Raw genomic sequence first — 20,553 nt, 5'->3', positions numbered from 1 at the left:
GTGATAATTGGATGCTTATTATCACCCAGAGATCTGGCTTGACGTTATTTTGCACTTTACTGAGAAAAAACAAGTAGCTACGCTTGGTGGCAGTCAGTTGGCCAACACGTTAAAATGAGTTTGCACAACCCCACTCCTTTACCTGTGGTCACGTGTTTAAAGACCTCATCTCACCTATTTAATCAATTCCATTAAAATTTTTTTCTCTCAATTTCTGGGAAGATGCAGAATAAAAAGGCACTATGTATTCATCTCCAGCATTTTCACTTAATGTGTGAGGTCACAGTTAAAAGCAGCTACCATGCATTTGGTCAAGAGTTCAGGGACAATCTGCTTCAGGGCAGCAGGGAGCAGAAATGTCTCCATTTAAGACATGGGCGCCAGTGACTAGGTCAGTGATTTTCCACTGGCTTCAGTGAGAGCCCTGACAGGGAAAGGGGTAAGAGCAAAGGGAGAGGAGACTGTGGAAGGGAACGGAGCTAGGCAACTGCCTTGTGGAGACACGGGGACCGCCAGCCGATTGTCTTGGACTTGCCTATGCCAGAAATGGACTAAAGTGGGAGGAATATCATAGCAAGGTGGGACTGGGTGGCACGTGGGGGGAGCAGGGAACCAGAGGAATCCTGTTCTTAACAGGCGCTTGCTACTGGCCAGTTGTTTAACGTGTTTGATTGGGCCTTGATTTCTTTATCTACCAAGTGGGCAAAAAAATACCCATGTCATATGATTGCGGGGAGAGCGAATGAGATAACGTATGCGGCACAGCCATGGAGAATGGAGCCCAGGGCGTGCTCAATGGTGCTACTTTCCCCTTTCCAACCCAGATGTCAGAGGGGACCATCTGCCCTCGAAGATCTAGAGGAGAGGGTCCCCACCCCACCAGTGCCCAATTTCCAATTTTGGTGAAGCCTCAGGCATAATACTTCTTGATTCCACTCCACTCTGCTTTCCTCAATTAGGTTGTTGACCTCAGCTTCAAGACACACACACAAGACTGAACACTCACACTCTTATACACTCACACACACATACATGCTTACATACATACACACTCATAAACATACATACCACTCACACTCGTACATCCACAATCTCACACACATTCTTACGTGCAATACACACACAACTACACAGCTGACCTATGTTCACGGAAATAATATTGTTCAGCACATTGTGTATACTGTATTCTAGGAAACGTCTTTTTATTTATTTTATTTTTATTTATTTATTTATTTATTTATTTTTTTTAATTTTTTATTGGATTTTAGGTTTTGGGGTACATGAGCAGAGCATGCAAGACAGTTGCGTAGGTACACACACGGCAGTGTGCTTTGCTTTTCTTCTCCCCTTCACCCACATTTGGCTTTTCTCCCCAGGCTATCCCTCCCCACCTCCCCCTCCCACTGGCCCTCCCCTTTTCCCCCCAATAGACCCCAGTGTTTAGTACTCCCCTTTCTGTGTCCATGTGTTCTCATTTTTCATCACCCACCTATGAGTGAGAATATGCGGTGTTTCATTTTCTGTTCTTGTGTCAGTTTGCTGAGGATGATGTCATGGAATATTATGCAGCAATCAGAAATGAGTTCGTGTCGTTTGTAGGGACATGGATGAATCTGGAAAACATCATCCTCAGGAAACGTCTTTTTAAAAAGTATCTTAAACTCAGGTTTCTGTCATTATCCTGTTATAAACACTTCCGTTTACAGATTAAACTCTTAACAACACAGGACGTAATGATAAGCATCCTCTTTTGAACATTTGTCTGTGAACACTTCGCTACACACACACACGCTCACAAACACAATGCCTCCCTCACACGGCCTTGCATTCAAGACCTCTGTGTATGTTCCAGCTGTGCCGGAACTCGGGGGCTATGGAGATTTATGCTCTCAAAGCACAGGGTATAAACTGAGTACAGACAATCTGGTTTCTTGAAATATCGGATCTGTCCACTTGGGCTGTACTTTCTGCCACATTTCCCCTGCCTGCTGTGATCCTTTTCTCCCCTTCCTCCCCTCTTCCCTTGCTCTGCCTTTCTGGGCCCCACTAGGGTATTTTTTCTACTGTAAGTTAGTCTAGCATTTCTTTGTTGTCTTCTTCCAGCTCAAGCCCACAGGCTCTTGTTTTCTATTTCCAAAGGCTTAAGGAGGCGTTCTTCTAAACAAACGTGGCTCCTGTCCCAAGGACTTCCGGAGCAGCTGGAGAAATGCAATATGCTTGTTTTGCTCTGCTGCCTTCTCCCTGTGCAGTGTTCTGTGGCCAGGGGTGGCAGTGGCAGTGGTGTTAATACCTGGAGAGCATGCCATGCTTGTCTCCATTACTGCTAACTTCCCAGGGACCCCACCTGCACAAAATACAACCTAGAACAACAGCCTAGCTGGTGGCATAAACACAGCTGATGACATCAATCACTTCATGATGCCAATTAGCTCCACCTTCTTTCTAGAACAGGGGCGCCCATCACCACCATCAGAGGTCATTGGATGTTACCACCAACTTGGGTGACACTGAACAGATCTGGGATACCATGCCAGCTAATTTGCTGCCCACTGTCTGACCTTGGGTGAATCACTTCACCAGTCTGTGCCTCAATTTCCCAACCTTTAAAATGGGAGTGATGATACCTGTCCCCAGAGCCAAATGCACTGAGAAGCGAATATATAAAGCTAAAGTTTAGGTAGTTCTCAGTTTTAAAGAAAGACCTGCTTTTGTACCTAATTTCATCCTGGTAAATTGGTGTTCCTTTTCTTTTCTAAAGAAATTTTTTCCCTCTTATTTCAGTCTATTTGTATTAGATCATATGTGTTCCTTTTCCCAAAAGGCTCCACAAATCGTATACAATTCTGGACCCACCAAACCTGGCTTCTGTGTGGGCTGGGAGGAGGAAAGGAGGTGATCTCTGCAGATGCTCAGCCTAGGCTGTTCCGAGTGCTCCAGGCATGGAAGCTATTGCAGAGAGAGCGCCAGGACGTCTGAACCCATCCGCCGGCACCTTCTTCTCCATGTCCGCCCTAAACGGGCCTGCCAACTGGAGCGAACTTCTGCAGGACACAGTCACTCAGGCCTTGGAGCCTGCGTCCAGCTTCTCTCAGGCACAGCTGCATCCCTCCTCTTGACTCACACAGCTTGGAAGCTCACCCTAGACACAGCCAGCTTGACAGAGGCCACATTGTTCAAACCTCCTGCCAGTTCCCCTCGGTCGATACGGTGGCATCAAATGGGAGGAACCCCACATTAGTACGTTCTCACATTACTATAAAGAAATACCTGAAACTTGATCATTTATAAAGAAAAGAAGTTTAATTGGCTCACGGTTCTGCAGGCTGGACAGCAAACACGGCAGCCTCTGCTTTTGGAGAGGCCTCAGGAAACTTTCAACCATGGCAGAAGGCAAAGGAGCCAGGCATCTCACATGGCAACAGCAGGAGGAAGAGAGAGACGTGGGAGGTGCCTGCATATTTTTAAACAATCAGATCTTGTGAGAACTCTATCACAAGAACACCACCAAATGGATGGTACTAAACCAGCAGTCCCCAACCTTTTTGGTACCAGGGGCCGGTTTCGTGGAAGACAATTTTTTCCACGGACTGGGTGGGTGGGTGGGTGGGGAATGGTTTTGGGATGAACTGTTTTGCCTCAGATCACCAGGCATTAGTTGCTCAACCTAGATCCTGTGCATGCACAGCTCACAATAGGCGTCAAGCTCCCATGCGATTCTAATACCACCACGGATCTAACAAGAGGTGGGACTCAGGTGGAAATGCTCTCTCATTTGCTATTCACCTCGTGCCGTGTGGCCAGGATCCTAACATGGTAGGTACCCATCCACGGCCCGGGGGCTGGAGACCTCTGCACTAGACCCTTCATGAAGGATCCACCCCAATGATACAATCCCCTCCCACCAGGCCCCCACCTCCAGCACTGGGGTTACAATTACACATAAGATTTGGGTGCTGACACCATCCAAATCATATCAAAGCCCCTCTCTCTGCCCCTCCACAAAGACTCTGTTATGGCCACTTGGGACCTGCCTGCTGCAGTGTTCCCGCGTTCCATTTTCTGGACCTTAGGTCCACAGAACTGGCATATGGATTCATCACCACCCTTTCTCAGAGCACACTGTCATCACTGGTCCCCATCTGACCTGCTGTGACCTAATTAGGCTTTTTGTTCCATTCTTTAACGTATTGAGGACTGCAAGATCATCACCCAGAACAAGAGCCAGGACCTTGATGGAAACCTGCAGCTAACTCCACCATCCCCATATAACCCGTATCTTCAAATGTTTGCATTTAATTCAGAAAAGACTCCAGTTCTCCTAATAACCCACGGCTGCTGTGTACACCAGCCCCCACCCCATGTTTTCTTTCCCCCTTGGTGACATAGCTTCAAAAGAAGCACAGAGCAATCATATTAGCCACTTGACAGCACATTTGGTAAGGGCTTGGGTGGAGGATCCAGCTGAAATCAGTGATTTAAATTAGGTTTTAGAGTTTGCATTTGTTTTCTCATTCAACAAACCTCTCGTGCTCTCCTCCTATCTCTAGGCCTTGCAGGTTCCTTGAGGTTCTGAGGAAAATGATCCACAGTCTCCTGAGTCCTCCCTCCCAGCTGAGTTGGAGGCTGCTCCTGGCAGTAACCCTGGACTGTAATACAGGATCCTGGGAGGCTGGGCTGGGCTGGGCTGGGGGCTGGGTGGGTAGGAGCCTGCATGTGCAACTGTGCTGATAAGTCATATCTGATGCCAGAACTGGAAGAAAAACAAAGTCACCAATGTAAAGGGGTGGGTGAAGCAGGGAGACAGAGTCATGAGAACCAGGGCTGTCCACCTGGAGTGAAGGTCAAAGCCGAGGATGAGGGTGCAGTCCAGGGGAGCTAAACTGGGGGTACTTGACCTGAATGCTTTTCTGGGCTGGGGATCCCCTGCATCTCACCGCTATTGGACATCCCTGCCCTCCCCAGACCTCGCTCCTGCACCGATGCCTCTCAGCACTGGCTCTCTTTAAAATCACCTGGGCAGCTTTATGAGAATGCCCGTGCCTGCCTCCACCCCCACGGCTTCAGGTTGGCTTGGTCCCGAGTGAAGCCCAGGCACTGTGAACATCCTCCAGGTGATCCCAGTGTGCAGCCAGCACTGAGGCTGCCCCAGAGAGTGTGGCATTGGGGCTGTCTCCATCTGCCTGGGGCTGGCCTTCATGTAATCCAGCGAGCTTGGGATATAGGAGACTCCCGAGAGGCTCAAGGTTAAAGCTGTCTGAGGCCCAGTGACTCCCCACCTCTAACTCCTGTGTTTGGCTGTCTCTCAGATCTGGGAACAGTGGGGTGGCATGAGTTAGTCACTGGCAGGAGTTGGAGTCCAAAGACCACATGCTCGTAAGGTCTCTTGAAAGTCCTCACTTCTCGGTCCCCCGGCTTGAGGGCTGACGGTTGGCACAGCCAGTCATGAGGGTCGGAGAGCTTCTTCCTTTGGGACCTGGCTCCTCCTGCTGGGCCTGGAGGGCTGGTGAGCCTCTCAGTTCTTTCTGAAAGCTGCACTTCCCCAGATGTCTGGGGCACTGGGGAGGGATTGGAAGTAGCAGTGAAGAGACAGCGATATCTTTAAAAATGAGCGTCTGGGTGGAAGAGCCCTGGGAATGCTGCGTGTGCCAGTGGGTGATCACAGCAGGGTTGTGTCTGGAACCCATGGAGGTTTCTCTGGGGCCCGCCCTGCTGCGCTGTCAGGCTGTTGGCCTGTGAGTGGAGCACCCGGCATGGATCTGCAGGGCTTTGGACAACGCCCTTCAATACCAACAGGCAAACGTGGGCATAGACTGGTGAATAAAGCAGCCAGGAAAGGATTTTGTTGATAAACAGGGTAGCCATGGGGGTGAAGATGAGGGGTTTGGGGCAGGGGTAGTGTGTCTCTGTAGAGGGATGTTTGCGACCACCAGAATGGTGTCAGCATGTGAGGAGGGGGCAAGCTGGTGACAAGATCTTGGGTAGTTGCACTCAAGGACATGGCTTGACCTGGACTTGGGTGGCTGGTGTAGGTGGTATGGTTGTGCTAGAGGCTGACTCAGTGGGGCCCGAGCATCCCTGAGGCTCACACCCACTCTTCTCTGCAGGGAATGACTGGCTCAGGGGTCCCCAACTGGCATCTCCGACTGTCCCTCCAGAGCACCGGCTCCCTGGGCCTTCTTTCTCTCCTGTGCCATCGCTGCCATCGTGCCTCGGTGATCAGGCATCCCTGTAGCCCTCATGCTGGGCTGCCTCCAGGCTCTGGCCATCTCTCCTCTGGATCGGGGAAAGATGGAGCCTGTCCTGGGGGTGTTTTTTCTCTTAGGTCCTCTGGTTTACAAGGCTAGGTTTTTGGAGATGGTAAAATTAAAGGTCACTGTAAATATGGCCCATCTGCTTTTTGGGTTCACCAGGCCAGACCCAGTGCTTCAGGTCTCCACCATGAACTGTCGGACCGTGAGCTTCCTCAGAGAAAGCCTCTCCAAGGAGCACCTCCTCCTCTCCAATGGGAAGACTCGTTTTGGCGGCCAAGTTCCCAAGGAACACAGAATTGAAGCACAATGTTATCAGCATGGAAGAGGGGGGCCCTGGGTCCATCAAAGGCAAAGAGAAACGTCTGCATGGACACTGGGCATTATCAACAACTCCCGCCACGCTCCTGCCTCCCCGCAGTCACCCATCATCCTCTGTGGAAAGGAGCTTTGTCTGGTCTGGCTGATCTGCCTTAGCCCAGCCTGTGTCAACCCCCCTTGCCCATCTTCTTTGGGGTAGCTTGGAGGTGGTGGGGAAGAAGTGGTGACACTTTTATCCAGGTGTGGTATGAGCTTAGACTTCGGTAGGTGAATTTTTCTAATCATTCCTCCTTTCCTCCTCCACCCCGGCATAAACCGACTCCTTCAAAATAAACCAAATCGGGAAGAACAGCTCCCCAAATAGATCTTACCGGCTTGAAAACCCCTCACGTGTTTTCTATCATGGAAAACCCTGTTTTCTCCTCCCCCAGCACAGCCTGTATTAAAAACCTGCTCTTGATAACAAGTGCTTTCAGGTTAGTCTACAGCCTAAGGTAGATCACCTCTACGAGAGTAAAGAGAAGCAGACCAGCATGGTGCATTTAACCAAAACTTTGTAAAGTCTCCTTGTGTGGTCCAGTTAAACGTATGTATGAAACACTTAGATTGCCAGCCTGGGCAACATAGAGACTATATCTCTACAAAAATGTAAAAACTAGCCGGACGTGATGACTGGCACCTGTAGACCCAGATACTCAGGAGGCTGAAGCAGAAGGGTCTCTTGAACCCAAGAGTTTGAGACTGCATTGAGTGGTGGTGGCACCACTGCACTCCAGCCTGGGCAGGAGAACAAGACCCTGGAAAAGAAAAGAGAAGAAGAAAGGAAAAGAAAAGGAAGAGAAAGAAAGAGAAACGCATAGATTGTGACACCTTACATTTCAGCAACCAGGACGGGCTTGATGTCAAAACACAAGAAATAGCACAGAATCTATTTCTGCCCCAAAGGACCTTTTCCAAGTTGTACTCAGCCTGGAAATTTTTGCCAACATAAATCTAAGGACAAGACATTTCTTCCCAGACATACAACACAGGTGAGACAGATGGGATGGTTGGCGTGGGGAAGCTCACAGAGCCTGGGGCTGGTTCGGGGTGCTGGGCTGCCAACTTTGCAGAACTCACACCTCAGCATATACATCTGCACAGACTTATTCAGGAGAATGTAACGACCAGGGCAGCTAATGCTCCTGAACATAGGGCCTGGAAGTTATGACTTTGAGCAACTGTAGCCAGAGAGGAGAAGCCTCTTCTGTATTGGATTTGGAGCCTTAGGGGAGGGGGTGAGCCATCTAGGACAGACTGGAGGGCGACAAGGAAGTGTGGGCACAGACATCAGTGGAATAAAAGAAGACACTGACAATGGGAAGGGATGAAACATTCCCCACAGCCCCACCTGGCTAAGGTTTCACCAGCCATTAGCGTGGGGGGCCTGGGAGTGAGTAGAGAAGACACATTATATTTATTTGTCTTTGTACATTCATGTGGAAGTTGATGATTTGATGAGAGGTATATAGTTTATTCTGTAGTGTAGGATTGGCCACAGGAGTATAATTTAATTAGGGCTGCTCTGCATAATGATTTGCTTAATTTGAAGTCCATTCCTCCCCCTGGCAGGGAAGTCTCTAGGCCTCTGACGGTAAACGGGAAACTAGGTCATCTATGGATGATATAGAATGTAGACTAGCCAGGTGCAAGGATGCACACCTGTATCCCAGCTACTTGGGAGACTGAGGCAGAAGGATCACTTGAGCCCAGGAGTTCAAGGTCAGCCTGGGCACATGGTGAAACTCTCTATAAAGAAAAGAATGTAGAGCACATGAGCAATGAATGCCTACCTAGGGCTTCAGCTGGGCGTAGCTCCAGAGCCGATATGCTGTCAGGCATGCCAGACCTGTCGCTCTCCTTGTGGCCTCTGCATGGCTGCATGCGAACAGGAGAGCTGGATTTCAAACTCTGAATCATTTTCAGCGTCAAGTCTAGGGTGCCAGTAATTTCACTTCTGGGCTTATTTCCCCACAGCAGAGCAGGACAGCTTGTTGTGGAGCAGGAGATCCTTGCTCCACCCACAGAGGAATATCCTAGAGACAGCTCACAGTCTGCGTTTGGGAATGCTGACAGCGCTGGCCCAAAGGAACGCTTATCTGTATATGCACTCAACAAAGAAGAGTAGAAGACGCTCAGTGAAACTCCAGGGGTACTAGGAAGGGGGTGAGGCTTATGTAAAATAGAAAACCGCAGCTGAACAAATAGCAGTAATAAGAAAAAGGTGGGTGGTGGGGAAAGAAATGGAATATTTTTGGTTACAGCTGCATTTTCATGTTAACAGTTTGTGAAATGTGGTTCAGAAAAGGGAATTGGACATGATTTAAAAGGAAACTAGTCAATAGAAAAATAGCGTGTGGGAGGTTTATAAAATAATTTTTTAAATTAATGTATTTGTTTTTCTGCTGTAACAAATTACTACAAGCTTAGTGGCTTAAAGCAAGGCTAATTTGGCCAGGTGTGGTGGCTCATGCCTGTAATCCTAGCACTTTGGGAGGTCAAAGTGGGTGGCTCACAAAATCAGAAGATCAAGAGTATCCTGGCTTACACAGTGAAACCCTGTCTCTACTAAAAAAAAAATACAAAAACATTAGCCGGGTGTGGTGGCACGTACCTGTAGTCCCAGCTACTCAGGAGGCTGAGGCAGGAGAATCACTTGAACCCAGGAGGAGGAGGTAGCAGTAAGCCGAGATCATGCCACTGCATTCCAGGCTGGGCAACAGAGTGAGACTTCATCTCAAAGAAAAAAAACACAAAAAACAAAAACCAACGCTAATTTATCCTACACTTTTGGAGGTCAGAAGTCCAAAATTGTTCTTAAAATCAAGGTGTCAGTAGGGATGTGTATTAGTCCGTTCTTGCATTGCTATAAATAAACAGCTGAGACTGGATAATTAATTTATAAAGAAAAGAGGTTTAATTGGCTCATGGCTCAGCAGGCTGTACAGGAAGTATTGCACCAGAAGTATCTGCTTCTGGGGAGGCCTCAGAAAACTTACAATCATGGCAGGAGGTAAAGGGGGAGCAGGCATCTCCCATGGTGAAAGTGGGAGCTAGAGAGAGAGGTCAGGGCGGGGGAATGCCATACTTTATAACAACCAGATCTTGAGAGAATTCACTCACTATCCCTAGGACAGCATAAAGCCATGAGGGATCAGCCCCAATGGCCCAAACACCTCCCACCAGGCCCCACCTCCAACACTGGGGATGACAATTCAACATGAGATTTGGGTGGGGGCAAATGTCCAAATTATATCATACTACCCCAGCCTCTGCCAAATCTCATGTCCTTCTCACATTGCAAAATATAATCGTGCCTTCCCAGCAGTCCCCCAAAGTCTTAAATCATTCCAGCATTAACTCAGAAATCCCAAGGCCAAGTCCAAAGTCTTATCTGAATATGTGTCCCTTCCACCTATGAGCCTGTAAAATCAAATAAGTTATTTACTTCCAATATAAAATGGGGGTACAGGTGTTTGATAAACATTCCAATTCCAAAAGGGAGAAATTGGCCAAAAGAAAGGGGTTACAGACCCCATGAAGGTTTGAAACCCAGCAGGGCGGTCATTAAACCTTAAAGCTCCAAAATAATACTTGACTCCATGCTCCACATTCAAGGAACACTGGTGCAAGGGGTGGGCTCCCAAGGCCTTGGGCAGCTAGCTCCTATGGCTTTGCAGGGTTCAATGCCTAAGGCTTCTTTCATGGGTTGGAGCATGCCTGCAGCTTTTCTAGGCACAGAGTGCAATCTTCTGGTATATCTACCATTCTGGGGTCTGGAGGATGGTGGCCCCCTTCTCACAGCTCTACTAGTCAGTGGCCCAATGGGGACTCTGTATGTGCTGCCTTAGTAGAGGTTCTATAAGGGCTCTACCTCTGTAGCAGGTTTCTGCCTGGACACCCAGAATTTCTCATACACTCCCTGAAATCTAGGTGGAGGACGCCAAGCCTCTTTTACTCTTGCACTCTGCACAGCCACAGGCTTAATGTCTTGTGGGAGCAGCCAAGGCTTACAGCTTGCACCCTCTGAAATGGTAGCCTGAGCTGTACTTGGTCCCCTTTGAGCCATGGCTTGAAGGGGAGCAGCTGGAATGTGGGAAACAGTGTCCCAAGGCTGGGCAGTGGGGCTCTGGGCCTGATCCAGAAGCCATTATTCCCTCCTAAGGCTCAGTGCCTGTGATGGGAAGGGCTGCCTCAGAGGTCTCTGGAATGCGTTTGAGGCCTTTTTCACACTGTCTTGGTTATCTATCAGCACCTGGCTCTTTATTAGATATTCAAATCTTGCAAGCAAATGGTTGCCCAATGGCCTGCTTGAATTCCTCTTCTGATAATGCTTTTTCTTTCTCTACCATAAGGCCAGGTTGCAAATTTTTCAGACTTTCATACTCTGCTTTCCTGTTAATTATGAATTCCAAATTGAAGTCATTTCCTTGCTTCCACATCTGGGCATCTGTTGAAAGCAGACAGGCCGCATCCTGAGTGCTTCGCTGCTTAGAAACTTCTTCTGCCAGACACGTAAATCATCACTTTCAAGTTCAAACTGTCACGGATCCCAGGACACGAACACATTGCAGCTGAGCTCTTTGCTAAGGCATAACATGCATGATCTCTGCTCCAGTTCCTGATAAGTCCCTCATTTCTGTGTGAGACTTCACCAGCCTATCTTTCACTGTCCATATTCTAACAGGATTTGATCACAACCATTTGACCAGTTTCTAAGAAATTTCAAACTTTCCCTCAGCTTCCTGTCTTCTGAGCCCTCCAAACTCCTACAACCTCTGCCCATTACCCAATTCCAAAGCCACTTCCACATTTTTACATGTTTTTATAGCAATGCCCCACTCCTCAGTACCAATTTTCCGTATTAGTCTGTTTTTGCATTGCTATAAAGAAACACATAAGACTGGGTAATTTATCAAGAAAAGAGGTTTAATTGGCTCATGGTTCTGCAGGATGTACAGGAAGCATTGTGCCAGCATCTGCTTCTGGGGAGGCCTCAGGGAGCTTCCAATCATGCCAGAAGGCAAAGCGGGAACAGGCAGGAGTGGAAGTGAGAGAGAAAGTGGGGAGAAAGAAGGTGCCACACCTTACAACAACCAGATCTCTGGAGAACTCTCTTGCTAGGAAAGCACTGAGCTGTGAGGGATCCGCCTCATGACCCAAACACCTCCCACCAGGCCCCACCTCCAACATTGAGGAGTACACCTCACCATGAGATTTGGGTGGGGACAAATAACCAAACCATATCAGGCTTTGTCACTTCTGGAGGCGCTAGGGGAGAACCCTTTTTCTGCCTTTTCTATGTTTCAGAGGCTGCTCACGTTACTTGACTCATGGCCACTTCCTCCATCTTCAAAGCCAACAGGGTAACATCTCCCAATAATTATCTCTCCTTCCATCATCAAATCTCTGACTCCTCTTCCTCCCTCTTACAAGGATTCTTGTGATTACATCAGACACATCTAGATAATTCAGGATAATCGCCGAATCTCAAGATCCCGAGTTTTGCGGGGTGCAGTGGCTCACACTTGTAATCCCAGCACTTTGGAAGTCTGAGGCAGGAGGATCACTTGAGCCCAGGAGTTCAAGACCAGCCTGGGCAACACAGTGAGACCTAGTCAACAGCAACAAAAAATTAATAATAAAATAAGAGGCCAGCTGTGGTGGCTTATGCCTATAATCCCAGCACTTTGGGAAGCTAAGGCTGGAGAAGAATTTGATCCCAGGAGTTCAAGACCTCAAGACCACCGTAGGGAACATAGTGAGACATTGTCTCTACAAAAAATTAAAATAAAATAAAATAAAATTAGCTGAGTGTCGTGGCTCACACCTGCAGTTCCAGCTACTCAGGTGGCTGGGGTGGGAGAATTTCTTGAGTCTGGGAGGTAAATAGAGCTAATCATCATGGCTCACTAGCCACGATGGCTCCACTGCACTCCAGCTTGGGTGAAAGAGTGAGACCCTGTCTCAAAAAAGAAAAAAAAAAAGAAAAGGATCCTTAACCTAATTATATATGCAAAATTCCTTTTGTGATGTAAGGAACATATTCTAGGAACATTTGGATGGAGGAGGGAGTGATTTTTGCCACCACAACATTGTAAATGATTATCTTTTTTTAAAGACCTAATTTTGGAATAATTTTAGATTTACAGAGTCCAAAGATTTGTCTTTTTGAACCATTTTTTCATCTATGATTCCAGTTATACAAATGTTTTCAAATTAAAAATTATTTGAAAACCATCTGTGAAAGTACTTTGAGTTCTTTGGAAGAAAGATGCTGTTTAGTGCAAGTCGTTTGTGATACCACTGACCTCCTTAAGAGGAAAACCATGCAGTTTATTCCTGGGAGCCATCAGCCTCTTCTTATCCTGGGGCTGATTCCTTAGGAGGCACACCTAAGCCTCACGACCATCACTGCCCCATACAAGCAGGTGAAGTTACTTCTCTCTACCTATTGGGAAACACATTATACTCCAGAAAGTCCTTTTCTGTGTCATTTCATCCCCACTTTCCTCAGTTGTTACCTTAGGCACTTCTAGGCACTTGCCACCTGTAAGTGACCAAGCAGGTGGCAACTGGGAACCTGAGTCACCTGTGTCCCAGGCCTGTGAACCAGCCATCTTTAGGGATGCTTTCCAGATGCTTAGGGAGCACAGAGCTCTCTTTAGCCAGGTCCTGAGAACCTTCCTCTTCCTTTTGCTACTGGTTGTGGCTCTGAAATCAGAGCTAGCTCTATTAGTGATTTGAGGATACTTGTTGGCATAATGTCTTCCAAACCCAGGTGTGCACTGGAATCATCTATTGTGCTTTCTCAAAAACACACATCCTGTGAAATGTTTTATTGCACAAAAAGGCAAGGAATTACTCAGAGACTGATAGGGATATGTCAAAAGGACACAACCAGCTTGAAAGCTAAATCTGGGACAACTTGAGCACGAAAATAAGTAGGGATAGTAATGAATTGTAAAGCATTGAATAAAATAAGAAGGTATGACGTCACACTTACTACCTAAACAAACAAGTGAATAAACACGCAAATGTTCTTGCTAAATAAAAGTGCATATCAGAGAGTCACCTCTTAACATAGGTCTGGAATGAGACCTATTGAGGTAGAGTTTTAGGAGGTGAATGTTTTTATTTCTATTTTCTTCTTTCTTCTTTTTTTTTAGGCAGTGTCTCATTCTGTCACCCAGTCAGTTCAGTGGCATAATCATGGCTCACTGCAGCCACGACCTCCCAGGCTCAAGAAATCCTCCTGCCTCCGCCTCCTGAGTAGCTGAGACTAGAGGTGCACACCACTGTGTCTGGCTAATTTTTTAACTTTTTTGTAGAGACAGGGTCTCGCCATGTTGCCCAGGCTTGTCTCAAACTCCTGAGCTCAATCAAGCAATCCTCCCCACTAGGCCTCCCAAAGTGCTGTGATGACTGGTGTGAGCCACTGCATCTGGCCTGGATTTCTTAAAAAGCCAGTCACTGTGTCCCAGACCTGTGAACCAGCCATCTTTAGGGATGCTTTCCGGAGGCTTAGGGAGCATGTGGAGAGTTCTGGCAAGATGGCCAAATAGGAACAGCTCCAGCTTACAGCTCCCAGTGAGATCAACACAGAAGGTGGGTAATTTCTGCATTTCCAGCTGAGGTATCTGGCTCATCTCAATGGGACTGGTAAGAGAGTGGGTGCAGCCCATAGAGGGTGAGCTGAAGCAGGGTGGGGCATTGCCTCACCTGGAAAGCATAAGGGGTTGGGGGATTCCCTCTCCTAGTAAAGGAAAGCCTGGAGGGACATTGCCATGAGGAGCAGTGCTCTCTAATCCAGATGCCATGCTTTTCCCATGGTCTTCACAACCCACAGACTAGGAGATTCCCTTAGGCGCCTACACCACCAGGGCCCTGGGTTTCAAGCCAAAACTGGGTGGCCATTTGGGCAGACACTGAGCTAGCTGTAGGAGCTTTTTTTCAATACCCCAGTGGTGTCTGGAATGCCAGTGAGACAGAAGCGTTCATTACCCTTGAAAGAAGGCTGAAGCCAGGAAGCCAAGTGGTCTAGCTCAGCAGATCCCACCCCATGCCAGCAAGCTAAGATCCACTGGCTTGAAAATCTCACTGCCAACACAGCAGTCTGAAGTCAACCTGAGATGCTTGAGTTTGATCGGAGGAGGACATCTACCATTACTGAGGCTTGAGTAGGTGGTTTTCCCCTCACAGTGTAAAAAAAGCCAGAAGTTCAGACTGGGTGAAGCCCACCTCAGAACCACAAAGTTTCTGTAGCCAGACTGCCTCTCTAGATTCCTATTCTCTGGGCAGGCCATCTCTGAAAGAAAGGCAGCAGCCCCAATTTGGGGCTTATGGATAAAACTCCCATCTCCCTGAGACAGAACAACTAGGGGAAAGGGCTTCAGCAGACTTAAACATTCCTGCCTGCTGGCTCTAAAGAGAGCAACAGATCTCCCTGCACAGTGCTCAAGCTCTACTAAGGGACGGACTGCCTTCTCAAGTGGGTCCCTGACCTCCATGCCTCCTGACTAGGAGATGCCTCCCAGCAGAGGTCAACAAATGCATCATACAGGAGAACTCCAGTTGGCATATGGCAGGTGACCCTCTGGGATGGAGCTTCCAGAGAAAAAAACAGGCAGCAATCTTTGCTGTTCTGCAGCCTCCACTGGTGATTCCCAGGCAAACAGGGTCTGGAGTGGACCTCCAGAAAACTCCAGCTGACCTGCAGCAGAGGGGCCTGATTGTTAGAAGGAAAACTAACAAACAGAAAGGAATAGCATCAACATCAACAAGAAGGGCATCCAAACAGAAACCCCATATGAAGGTCACCAACATCAAAGACCAAAGGTAGACAAATCCACAAAGATGAGGAAAAACCAGTGCAAAAAGTTTGAAAATTCCAAAAGCCAGAACACTTTTTCTACAAAGGATCACAACACCTCGCCAGCAAGGGAACAAAACTGGATGGAGAATGAGTTTGACAAATTGACAGAAGCAAACTCCTCCAAGCTAGCATCCTCCAGGGAGCATGTTCTAACCCAATGGAAGAAAACTAAGAACCTTGAAAAAAGGTTAGAGGAATTGCTACCTAGAATAACCAATTCAGAGAAGAACATAATTGACTTGATGGCGGGGGAGGTGAAAAACACAGCATGAGAACTTTGTGAAACATACACAAGCATCAATAGCTGAATTGATCAAGTGGAAGAAAGAGATTGAAATCAGAGATTGAAGATCAACTTAATGAAATAAAGCATGAAGACAAGATTAGAGAAAAAAAGAATGAAAAGGAACAAACAAAGCCTTTAAGAAATATGGGACTATGTGAAAAGACCAAACCTTTTTCTTTCTTTCTTTCTTTTTTTTTTTTTTGGAAAGAAGAAAAGAAAGAAAAAAAGGAGTGAGGGAGAGGAAGAAAGAGGAAAAAGAAGAGGGAGAGAGAATGGGAATATTGTTTTATTCTAAAAATGGGTATTAATAATGGCCAATCAATATTTTGTGTATTTAAAGTGGAGAATGTACATTTTGTGTATTTAAAATGGAGAGCTCTATAAATATTTATTAAGTTTACTTGTTCCAGATCTGAGTTCAAGTCCTGGTTGTCCTCATCAATGTTCTGTCTCATTGAGTATAAATCTCTTTATGGGCCTTACGTATCTGGGTGTTAGGATTGTTAGCTCTTATTGTTGCATTGATCCTTTTACCACTATATCTTTGTTGCTTTGAAATATATTTTATCAGATGCGAGAATTGCAACTCCTGCTTTTTATTTATTTATTTTTGCTCTCCATTTGGTTGGTAAGTCTTTCTCAATCCCTTTGTTTTGAGTTTTTGTGTATCTTTGGATGTGAGATGGGTCTGGATGCAGCATACCATTAGGTTTTGGGTGTATCTTTTGATTGGGGGATTTAGTCAAGACCAAACCTACATTTGATTTGTGTACTTGAAAGTGACAAGGAGGATGAAACCAAGTTGGACAACAAGATATTACAAGATATTATCCAGGAGAACTTCCCCAACCTAGCAAGATAGGCCAACATTCAAATTCAGGAAATACAGAGAACACCACAAAGACACTCCTCGAGAAGAGCAACTCCAAGACACATAGTTGTCAGATTCACCAAGGTTGAAATGAAGGAAAAAATGTTAAGGGCAGCCAGAGAGAAAGGTTGGGTTACCCACAAAGGGAAGCCCAGCAGACTAACAGTGGATCTCTCTGCAGAAACCCTACAAGCCAGAAGAGAGTAGGGGCCTATATTCAACATTCTTAAAGAAAAGAATTTTCAAACCAGAATTTCATATCCAGCCAAACTAAGTTTCATAAGCACAGGAGAAATAAAATCCTTTACAGACAAGCAAATGCTGAAAGATTTTGTCGCCACCAGGCCTGCCTTACAAGAACTCCTGAAGGAAGCACTAAATATGGAAAGGAAAATCCAGTACCAGCCACTGCAAAAACACACCAAATTATAAAGACCGTGGACACTATGAAGAAACTGCATCAACTAACAGGCAAAATAACCAGCTAGCATTATAATGACAGGGTCAAATTCACATATAACAATATTAACCTTAAATATAAATGGGTAAATGCCCTGATTGAAAGACACAGACTGGAAAATTGGATAAAGAGTCAAGACCTATGAGTGTGCTGTATTCAGGAGACCCAACTCATGTGCAAAGATACATATAAGCTCAAAATAAAAGGATGGAGCAATATTTATTAAGCAAATGGAAAACAAACAAACGAACAAAAAAAGCAGGGGTTGCAATCCTAGTCTCTGATAAAACAGACCTTAAACCAACAAAGATCAAAAAAGACAATGAAGGGCATTACATATGGTAAAGGAATCAATACAACGAGAATAGCTAACTGTCATAAACATATATGCACCCAATGCAGGAGCACCTAGATTTATAAAGCCAGTTGTCCTATCCATGAGAATGAAACGTTTTCCTATTTGTTTGTGTCCTTTTTTAATTCCTTGAGCAGTATTTGCAGTTCTCCTTGAAGAGGTTCTTCACATCCCTTTAAGTTGTATTCCTAGGTGTATTACTCTCTTTGTAGCAACTGTGATCGGGAATTTACTCATGATTTGGCTCTCTGTTATTGGTGTATAGGAATGCTTGTGATTTTTGCACATTGATTTTTGTATCCTGAGACTGCTGAAGTTGCAAACTGCCCAAAGTAATTTATAGATTCATTGTTATCCCCATCAAGCCACCATCGACTTTCTTTACAGAAAATTAGAAAAAACTACTTTAAATTATATATGGAACCAAAAAGAGCCCATGGAGCTAAGACAATCCTAAGCAAAAAGAACAAAGCTGGAGCCATCACACTACCTGACTTCAAACTATACTACAAGGGTACAGTAACCAAAACAGCATGGTGCTGATACCAAAACAGATATATAGACCAATGGAACAGAACACAGGCCTCAGAAATAATGCCACACATCTGCAGAGATTTCTTTTTTTTTTTTTAATTTTTTTGAGATGGAGTCTTGCTCTGCTGCCCAGGCTGGAGTGTAATGCCATGGTCTCAATTCACTGCAACCTCCACCTCCTGGGTTCAAGTGATTCTTCTGCTTCAGCCTCCCAAATAGTTGGGATTACAGGTGCCTGCAACCACACCCAGATAATTTTGTATTTTTAGTAGAGACAGGGTTTCACTGTGTTCGCCAGGCTGGTCTTGAACTCATAACCTTGTGATCCACCCGCCTTGGTCTCTCACAGTGCTGGGATTACAGGCATGAGCCTGTAATGCCACACATCTACAACTATCTGATCTTTTACAAACCTGACAAAAACAAGCAATGGGGAAAGGATTCTCTATTTAATAAACGGTGTTGGGAAAACTGGCTAGCCACATGCAGAAAATTAAAGCTGAATCCCTTCCTTAAACCTTATACAAAAATTAACTAAAGATGGATTAAAAACTTAAATGTAAGACCTAAAAAAAGTGGGCAAAAGACATTTATGTGCTCAAAAAACATATGAAAAAAAGCTCCTCATCACTGGTCATTAGAGAAATGCAAATCGAAACCAAAATGAGATACCATCTCATACCAGTTAGGTGATCATTAAAAAGTCAGGGAAACAACAGATGCTGGAGAGACTGTGGAGAAATAGGAATGCTTTTACACTCTTGTGTGTGTAAATTAGTTCAACCATTGTGGAAGACAGTGTGGCCATTTCTCAAGGATCTAGAACTAGAAATACCATCTGACCCAGCAATTTATATATTTATATACCAAAAGATTATAAATCCTTTTATAAAAACACATGCACACGTATGTTTATTTTGGCACTGTTCACAATAGCAAAGACTTGGAACCAACCCAAATGCCCATCAGTGATAGACTGGATAAAGAACACGTGGAACATATACACCATGGAATACTATGCAGTCATAAAAAAGGATGAGTTCATGTCCTTTGCAGGGACATGGATGAAGCTGGAAACCATCATTCTCGGCAAACTGACACAAGAACAGAAAATCAAACACCATGTGTTCTCATTCACAAGTGAGAGTTGAACAATGAGAACACATGAACACAGGGACACATCACACTCCAGGACCTGTCGGGGGCTGGAGCATAGGGGAGGGATAGCATTAGGAAAAATACCTAATGTAGATGATGGGTGGATGGGTGCAGCAAACCACTATGGCACATTTATATCTACGTAACAAACCTGCACGTTCTGCACATGTATCCCAGAAACTAAAATATAATAAAAAAGCAAAAAAAAAAAAAAAAAAAAGACAAGGGGAAAATTAAATATAGACTGGATATTAAGTGATATTAGGGAATTATTGCTAATTGTCTTAGGTGTGTAAAGTAACATGATATTGTAAGAGAATGTACTTACTTTTAAGAGCTGCATGCTGAAGAATTTAGAATTGAAGGGGATTGATGTCTGCAACTTACTTTCAAATGGCTAGGGGCCAGCTACGGTGGCTCATGCCTGTGATCCTGGCACTTTGGGAAGTCCAGGCAGCAAATCACCTGAGGTCAGGACTCAGAGACCAGCCTGGCAAACATGGGGAAATCCTGTCTCTACTAAAAATACAAAAAAAAATTAGCCAGGCATGGTGGCAGGCACCTGTAATCCCAGATACTTGGGAGGCTGAGGCGGGAGAACCACTTGAATCCAGGAGGCAGAGGTTGCAGCGAGCTGAGATTGCGCCATTGCACCCCAGCCTAGGCAACAAGAGTGCAATGCCATCTCATTTAAAAAAAAAACACAACCTTGCAGGAAAAAGTACAGAAAAGACCATAAGTCATATACAGAGATGACTGAAATGAAATAATATAAACAATAATATAAACATTTCCTTATATTTGTACAGAGGCAGTTTCAGGTAGTAATGAAGATTCTGGAGCCAGACTGCCAGTGTTCAGAGTGAAGCTCTGTCACAGCCGGCTGGCTGTATTCCCCCGGGCATGTTCCTCTTCTTTGCTGCGCTTCACGTGACCCCAGTCTGGAAAATTTTGTCTGATGACATTTTAATAATTATTAAATCCATTCTTGTAGGTAGATAGAAATTTTTTTTTTTTTTTTTTTTTTTTTTTTGAGACGGAGTTTTGCTCTTGTCACCCAGGCTGGAGTGCAATGGTGTGATCTCGGCTCACCGCAACCTCCGCCTCCTGGGTTCAGGCAATTCTCCTGCCTCAGCCTCCTGAGTAGCTGGGATTACAGGCACGCACCACCGTGCCCAGCTAATTTTTTGTAATTTTTAGTAGAGACGGGGTTTCACCATGTTGACCAGGATGGTCTCGATCTGTTGACCTCGTGATCCACCCGCCTCGGCCTCCCAAAGTGCTGGGATTACAGGCTTGAGCCACCGCGCCCGGCCGGTAGATAGAAATTTTTATGGTACATTTTATAATACTTTGGTTTTGGTTTTCAAACACATACATATCTCATTCCTATACACTATACAGTA

The 20,553-nt window shown here is 45.7% G+C and overlaps 1 long non-coding RNA gene across 1 annotated transcript; it reads left to right on the top strand.

Annotated features, from left to right (window-relative positions):
* Positions 1-3,621: 3,621 nt before the first annotated feature.
* Positions 3,622-20,132, top strand: LOC118143598 (uncharacterized). The gene is made up of 3 exons (XR_004727773.3): positions 3,622-3,813; positions 4,548-4,648; positions 6,105-20,132. It is a non-coding gene; the product is annotated as an uncharacterized LOC118143598 (long non-coding RNA).
* Positions 20,133-20,553: the final 421 nt, after the last annotated feature.

This window comes from Callithrix jacchus, chromosome 11, assembly GCF_049354715.1.
Source record: "Callithrix jacchus isolate 240 chromosome 11, calJac240_pri, whole genome shotgun sequence".
NCBI classification, from domain to species: domain Eukaryota; kingdom Metazoa; phylum Chordata; class Mammalia; order Primates; family Cebidae; genus Callithrix; species Callithrix jacchus.
The sequence above is the reverse complement of the archived record's forward strand: the minus strand, read 5'-3'. Positions and strand labels throughout refer to the sequence as shown.